Consider the following 7,328-nt stretch of genomic DNA (forward strand, 5'->3'; position numbering starts at 1 on the left):
TCAGGATGGCCGAGCGGTCTAAGGCGCTGCGTTCAGGTCGCAGTCTCCCCTGGAGGCGTTGGTTCGAATCTCACTCCTGACAAAAAGCTTGCTCAGTGCCGTCTCCAGTCGGGTGCAAATGGGTGAAGCAGCCTGACGCGGGGAACGTGCGCCGATAGGCGTAGGTGTATCCCCTGCCTCTTCCGATTTAGCTCGTGCTCCATAGGATGGAAGCGGATGCTCTGGCTTTTTCACTCGAATATAACCTGATCACAACAGAAGGCCGTGCAGCCCAGTGCTGGTTTAAGAATGCCTCGTGTCTTCAGGCCCCTATTCCTTCAGGTTACCCCTTTGGAATAGTCGTCCGAAAAAGACGGGAAAGGAAAAGCATGTAAGCTCCCACACACTGCGTTAGCATTAGCGGTTGGAATCTGATGGGAGAAAAGCAACCTGGCTCGCCGTCAAGCAATCCATCCCTGGTCTCCCACGTGACAGGCGGGGATACGCACCACTATACTAACGAGGAGCGCTTGCTTGGCGCTTGAAGACACTTCCTCTTGCGGCTACTACTGTTTCCGGTTTCGTCTTTTCTTTTCATTCCTCCCAGAGGAGCGCATGAAAACGTTTCCATCTGCGCCATCCTCACCCCTCCAATGCTATGGTCCCTGCTCCTCCTGGTGCACTGCAAACACTCATTCAGCCGGTTCTTTCAGTTTGAATAATTAGGTCTTCAAAGGCTGGAAGTAGGGCGCAAGACATGCCAATGCCAAAAGCGTGGCAGTGTGCTTCCAGCTGTGAAATGTCACTGGTGGATGTTGAAGACATTACTTCCAAGGCAGCAGGTCCAAGCGATTTAGCGTTTGTACAAGAAGCAGGAAGAGAGAAACGGCACTCCGCCTTTTTCTGGGCAGGCCGAAGCGACAGGAGAAGGGCGCCGTAGTCGGCAGGATTCGAGCCGACGCGGGGAGTCCCCAATGGCTTTCTAGCCCTTCGCCTTAACCGCTCGGCCACGACTACAGGGAGCGCCGCCGCCGCCGGCTTGCGATCATTTAACACGGAGGGCGAGGCGGCGGCGGTAACCTTTTTCAATGTCGCTCTCCGTTTCCCCCCCAAAAAAGCCAAATCACATGCTAGCACTCGGACACCCTTCAGAAGACTGAAGGGTGGCTTAAAGCTGGAAGGATTAGGTCTCCCCGTTCCGACGCGACAATCGAACTTCCTTAGGCAGAGAGAAAGCAACATCGAGGAGCGTCAACAAGACTTTAGAAGCTGCGACACACGCCACTTTCAGTCGCAGACACAGCAGTTTTAAAGGCAGGAATCGCCTTTGCGAACGCCATGAGAAACAGAACGCAAGCTGTCCTGTCCTGCGGTTTAACAAACAGCCACGGCTTTCATGCGACTGGACATTTCTTTTCTGGAGCGAATTCACTTTCAACTTCAAGAAATTCACACAACTTGCGAAATACGAAATACAAATCGGGCTCATCGCTGCACAAGAAATACCGCCGGCTGGCAAGAAAATGACAACGGTGTTTTTCCTTAACGAAAAACTTCCCATGGAGAAAAACAACGGCTGTGCGTCTCTGTCGGCTTGATTCAGTTTAATGCAAGTATTCATTCTCCTCCTGGAAAATACAGCTTGCGAAAGATGAAATACAATTCTTGGCTTTTCTGGGTGAGTGCAGAAGAAATCCTGCCGGCTGGCAGAAGAATTCCAGCCTTTTTTACTCTTTAACCAGAAACTTGCGAATGATACAAAGCAAGCGGGGTGCGTTTCTGTGCAGCTGTTAACTGAACAGCTGCTGCTTCAAGCCCACCCAGGGCTCATTCCGATTTCAACATCATGCCCCCTGAAGGTAGACTGGATTTCTTTGCGAAGCATTCACCCTTTGGACGTTTCAGGAAAGGTGCGTGTCGATGCCAGACTTGAAAAGCTTTCCATACAAAGAAACAACATAGTGCTTTTGATTGATGGGAAACGGCAAGAGCGGTTTGAGCAGCTCCGGCCTCTCAACCGCTTTACAAAGTGATCGCCACCTCGGTAGCCAGTTTAGAAGGCTGAAAAGGATGCTGGAAGCACAGCGACGTTCTAAAACCAGCGCTTGAAAAGCATCTGCATACATAAAATGTCCATTTCCCCAAAGCTGAATCTGCAGCTTCAGAAGATTGTCAGCTATACGTTTTCGTTCTTTGTTTCCTTTTTTTACATGACAAGCTTTCGAGAAATGAACTGTCTATTGTGATGAAGGCTGCATTAGAAATTGTGCATCTAGCTTAGTTCAATGAAATCGGGAGGTGCGCCTGTCTCAAGCGGATGGCTCTTTGCAGGCACACTACGGAAACCTGCGGGCGCAAGTTGGGAGAAGTGACTCTTGCAGAGTGTTGAGCTTCGAGAAGAGGGCTCCGCTCAGGAAGATATTTCCACATGTTGAAGAGTCGCTTTTCGCCCTTTCTTTCCCACATTTTTCCAGTGCGGTTATTGATCGCGTTCAAAATGTTTTCCCAACGTACGTGTTACCTGCAAAATCACAGTGAAACTGTTATGGCGAAAAGATTCCTAATAGTTATTGTATTAGAATAGCTCTCCAATTTCTTAGCCTTCGTACACGCAATGTTTAAGGAAACGCTAGAGTAAATGAAACTGTAAATAGACAGGAGCTCTTCTTAGTTTTCATACAAGTTATGATGGCTGCAGCTCCTATCTGCGTCCGGGTGACCGGAGCCAAGGGATTATCTGCGGAACCTTTGATTTATCTCTCGGGCAAGGAGCTAGATACGCCCTTTTCATCTCAGTTTGATCACACCTGTGCATTAAAACGCAGTGCTCGGTACCATCGAGGTGTAAGAGGTTCAAGGATGAGCGGGAAACTTTGTTAATAAGGAGACGGGCACCGCCCAACGTGGGGCTCGAACCCACGACCCTGAGATTAAGAGTCTCATGCTCTACCGACTGAGCTAGCCGGGCGCCGGTGGCGCAGGTGGTTAACTTGTCCCTGTTGACGGCAATTTGACAAGGTATACTTCCTGGCTTTTCATCATGTGCTGACCGGATTCGAGAGTAGCACACCCTGTTCTTTGTTGATTACTGTACCTCCAGCAGCGCAAATGTCAGTAATCATTGAAATGTACGACCTACAATCTCCTCAGCATTGTGGACTTCTCAGTGATCATCCTTCAACGTTCTGCTGTAGTTTTCATGCAAGTGAAAACCGTGCTCCAAATAACAGCGGCACAGTTGTATCCTGCGGTAAGCATTCTTCTAATTCCATCGTTTTGCTCCAGGTAAAAGGTAGCGCATCATAGTGTTGATATTCCAAGGTTTCAGAGTCCGTATTGGATGGCTTGGATGCAGACATCGCTCAGAGCTCCCAGTATGATTTTCCCGAGTTCAGTTTTGCAGTGTTTTAGTGCTTTACTACTTCCAGTGGGCCTTTGAATGCTCTGTTAAGTAGAGACGTGACATAATTACTAATGCGACCGAGTGTGCTGGCTGTTCCTGGTTCGTAATGATTAACGCGAGAAATCAATATAAACATAACTGCTTCGATTTCGAGGTTCAGTTGAAGCATTCGAAGAAACTATCAAAGACCTCAGAACAACCGAAGACACATTTGGTCATCTCCGTATTGGTGAAGATTAAAGAGTCCCGCAAGTGTCAAGCTTGCACAAACACACACGAGAGAGAAACTCAGGACAGAACTTAAAGAAAGGGAGATGCAGACTATTTGAAGGCACTTTGCTAACCCAATGGCATGATTATGAATCATGCATAGGACACACGTAGCAGAGGATGGTTTCGATCCATCGACCTCTGGGTTATGGGCCCAGCACGCTTCCGCTGCGCCACTCTGCTGACGGCCGCTCTGTGCGTGGCGCACAACTGCTCTTTTTATTTCCTACATAAGTGATGAAAGAGTTGAAAGTTTCAACGACAAACGCAGACGTCACTTTGAGCGCTTGGTGTTGTAGCACAAATCATCACATGCTGCTCTACACTGGATTATAAAAGCCGACACATTTTCCAAACATTTTAATGCTGGAGTCACAATGTAGTATTAATAACAGTGCGATACTCGAGGAGCGTAGTGGGATCGCGGTGGCTCATCAGACCGCCCCGGGATTAGGGGCCAGCGTCAGGATGGCCGAGCGGTCTAAGGCGCTGCGTTCAGGTCGCAGTCTCCCCTGGAGGCGTGGGTTCGAATCCCACTCCTGACAAAAAGCTTGCTCAGTGCCGTCTCCAGTCGGGTGCAAATGGGTGAAGCAGCCTGACGCGGGGAACGTGCGCCGATAGGCGTAGGTGTATCCCCTGCCTCTTCCGATTTAGCTCGTGCTCCATAGGATGGAAGCGGATGCTCTGGCTTTTTGACTCGAATATAACCTGATCACAACAGAAGGCCGTGCAGCCCAGTGCTGGTTTAAGAATGCCTCGTGTCTTCAGGCCCCTATTCCTTCAGGTTACCCCTTTGGAATAGTCGTCCGAAAAAGACGGGAAAGGAAAAGCATGTAAGCTCCCACACACTGCGTTAGCATTAGCGGTTGGAATCTGATGGGAGAAAAGCAACCTGGCTCGCCGTCAAGCAATCCATCCCTGGTCTCCCACGTGACAGGTGGGGATACGCACCACTATACTAACGAGGAGCGCTTGCTTGGCGCTTGAAGACACTTCCTCTTGCGGCTACTACTGTTTCCGGTTTCGTCTTTTCTTTTCATTCCTCCCAGAGGAGCGCATGAAAACGTTTCCATCTCCGCCATCCTCACCCCTCCAATGCTATGGTCCCTGCTCCTCCTGGTGCACTGCAAACACTCATTCAGCCGGTTCTTTCAGTTTGAATAATTAGGTCTTCAAAGGCTGGAAGTAGGGCGCAAGACATGCCAATGCCAAAAGCGTGGCTGTGTGCTTCCAGCTGTGAAATGTCACTGGTGGATGTTAAAGACATTACTTCCAAGGCAGCAGGTCCAAGCGATTAAGCGTTTGTACAAGAAGCAGGAAGAGAGAAACGGCACTCCGCCTTTTTCTGGGCAGGCCGAAGCGACAGGAGAAGGGCGCCGTAGTCGGCAGGATTCGAGCCGACGCGGGGAGTCCCCAATGGCTTTCTAGCCCTTCGCCTTAACCGCTCGGCCACGACTACAGGGAGCGCCGCCGCCGCCGGCTTGCGATCATTTAACACGGAGGGCGAGGCGGCGGCGGTAACCTTTTTCAATGTCGCTCTCCGTTTCCCCCCCAAAAAAGCCAAATCACATGCTAGCACTCGGACACCCTTCAGAAGACTGAAGGGTGGCTTAAAGCTGGAAGGATTAGGTCTCCCCGTTCCGACGCGACAATCGAACTTCCTTAGGCAGAGAGAAAGCAACATCGAGGAGCGTCAACAAGACTTTAGAAGCTGCGACACACGCCACTTTCAGTCGCAGACACAGCAGTTTTAAAGGCAGGAATCGCCTTTGCGAACGCCATGAGAAACAGAACGCAAGCTGTCCTGTCCTGCGGTTTAACAAACAGCCACGGCTTTCATGCGACTGGACATTTCTTTTCTGGAGCGAATTCACTTTCAACTTCAAGAAATTCACACAACTTGCGAAATACGAAATACAAATCGGGCTCATCGCTGCACAAGAAATACCGCCGGCTGGCAAGAAAATGACAACGGTGTTTTTCCTTAACGAAAAACTTCCCATGGAGAAAAACAACGGCTGTGCGTCTCTGTCGGCTTGATTCAGTTTAATGCAAGTATTCATTCTCCTCCTGGAAAATACAGCTTGCGAAAGATGAAATACAATTCTTGGCTTTTCTGGGTGAGTGCAGAAGAAATCCTGCCGGCTGGCAGAAGAATTCCAGCCTTTTTTACTCTTTAACCACAAACTTGCGAATGATACAAAGCAAGCGGGGTGCGTTTCTGTGCAGCTGTTAACTGAACAGCTGCTGCTTCAAGCCCACCCAGGGCTCATTCCGATTTCAACATCATGCCCCCTGAAGGTAGACTGGATTTCTTTGCGAAGCATTCACCCTTTGGACGTTTCAGGAAAGGTGCGTGTCGATGCCAGACTTGAAAAGCTTTCCATACAAAGAAACAACATAGTGCTTTTGATTGATGGGAAACGGCAAGAGCGGTTTGAGCAGCTCCGGCCTCTCAACCGCTTTACAAAGTGATCGCCACCTCGGTAGCCAGTTTAGAAGGCTGAAAAGGATGCTGGAAGCACAGCGTCGTTCTAAAACCAGCGCTTGAAAAGCATCTGCATACATAAAATGTCCATTTCCCCAAAGCTGAATCTGCAGCTTCAGAAGATTGTCAGCTATACGTTTTCGTTCTTTGTTTCCTTTTTTTACATGACAAGCTTTCGAGAAATGAACTGTCTATTGTGATGAAGGCTGCATTAGAAATTGTGCATCTAGCTTAGTTCAATGAAATCGGGAGGTGCGCCTGTCTCAAGCGGATGGCTCTTTGCAGGCACACTACGGAAACCTGCGGGCGCAAGTTGGGAGAAGTGACTCTTGCAGAGTGTTGAGCTTCGAGAAGAGGGCTCCGCTCAGGAAGATATTTCCACATGTTGAAGAGTCGCTTTTCGCCCTTTCTTTCCCACATTTTTCCAGTGCGGTTATTGATCGCGTTCAAAATGTTTTCCCAACGTACGTGTTACCTGCAAAATCACAGTGAAACTGTTATGGCGAAAAGATTCCTAATAGTTATTGTATTAGAATAGCTCTCCAATTTCTTAGCCTTCGTACACGCAATGTTTAAGGAAACGCTAGAGTAAATGAAACTGTAAATAGACAGGAGCTCTTCTTAGTTTTCATACAAGTTATGATGGCTGCAGCTCCTATCTGCGTCCGGGTGACCGGAGCCAAGGGATTATCTGCGGAACCTTTGATTTATCTCTCGGGCAAGGAGCTAGATACGCCCTTTTCATCTCAGTTTGATCACACCTGTGCATTAAAACGCAGTGCTCGGTACCATCGAGGTGTAAGAGGTTCAAGGATGAGCGGGAAACTTTGTTAATAAGGAGACGGGCACCGCCCAACGTGGGGCTCGAACCCACGACCCTGAGATTAAGAGTCTCATGCTCTACCGACTGAGCTAGCCGGGCGCCGGTGGCGCAGGTGGTTAACTTGTCCCTGTTGACGGCAATTTGACAAGGTATACTTCCTGGCTTTTCATCATGTGCTGACCGGATTCGAGAGTAGCACACCCTGTTCTTTGTTGATTACTGTACCTCCAGCAGCGCAAATGTCAGTAATCATTGAAATGTACGACCTACAATCTCCTCAGCATTGTGGACTTCTCAGTGATCATCCTTCAACGTTCTGCTGTAGTTTTCATGCAAGTGAAAACCGTGCTCCAAATAACAGCGGC

The 7,328-nt window shown here is 49.1% G+C and overlaps 1 non-coding gene across 1 annotated transcript; it reads left to right on the plus strand.

Annotated features, from left to right (window-relative positions):
• Positions 1 to 4,114: 4,114 nt before the first annotated feature.
• trnal-cag (transfer RNA leucine (anticodon CAG)) lies at positions 4,115 to 4,197 on the plus strand. The gene has a single exon. It is a non-coding gene; the product is annotated as a tRNA-Leu (tRNA).
• The last annotated feature ends 3,131 nt before the right edge of the window (positions 4,198 to 7,328 follow it).

Source organism: Lepisosteus oculatus, unplaced genomic scaffold (assembly GCF_040954835.1).
Source record: "Lepisosteus oculatus isolate fLepOcu1 unplaced genomic scaffold, fLepOcu1.hap2 HAP2_SCAFFOLD_39, whole genome shotgun sequence".
Classification (NCBI taxonomy): domain Eukaryota; kingdom Metazoa; phylum Chordata; class Actinopteri; order Semionotiformes; family Lepisosteidae; genus Lepisosteus; species Lepisosteus oculatus.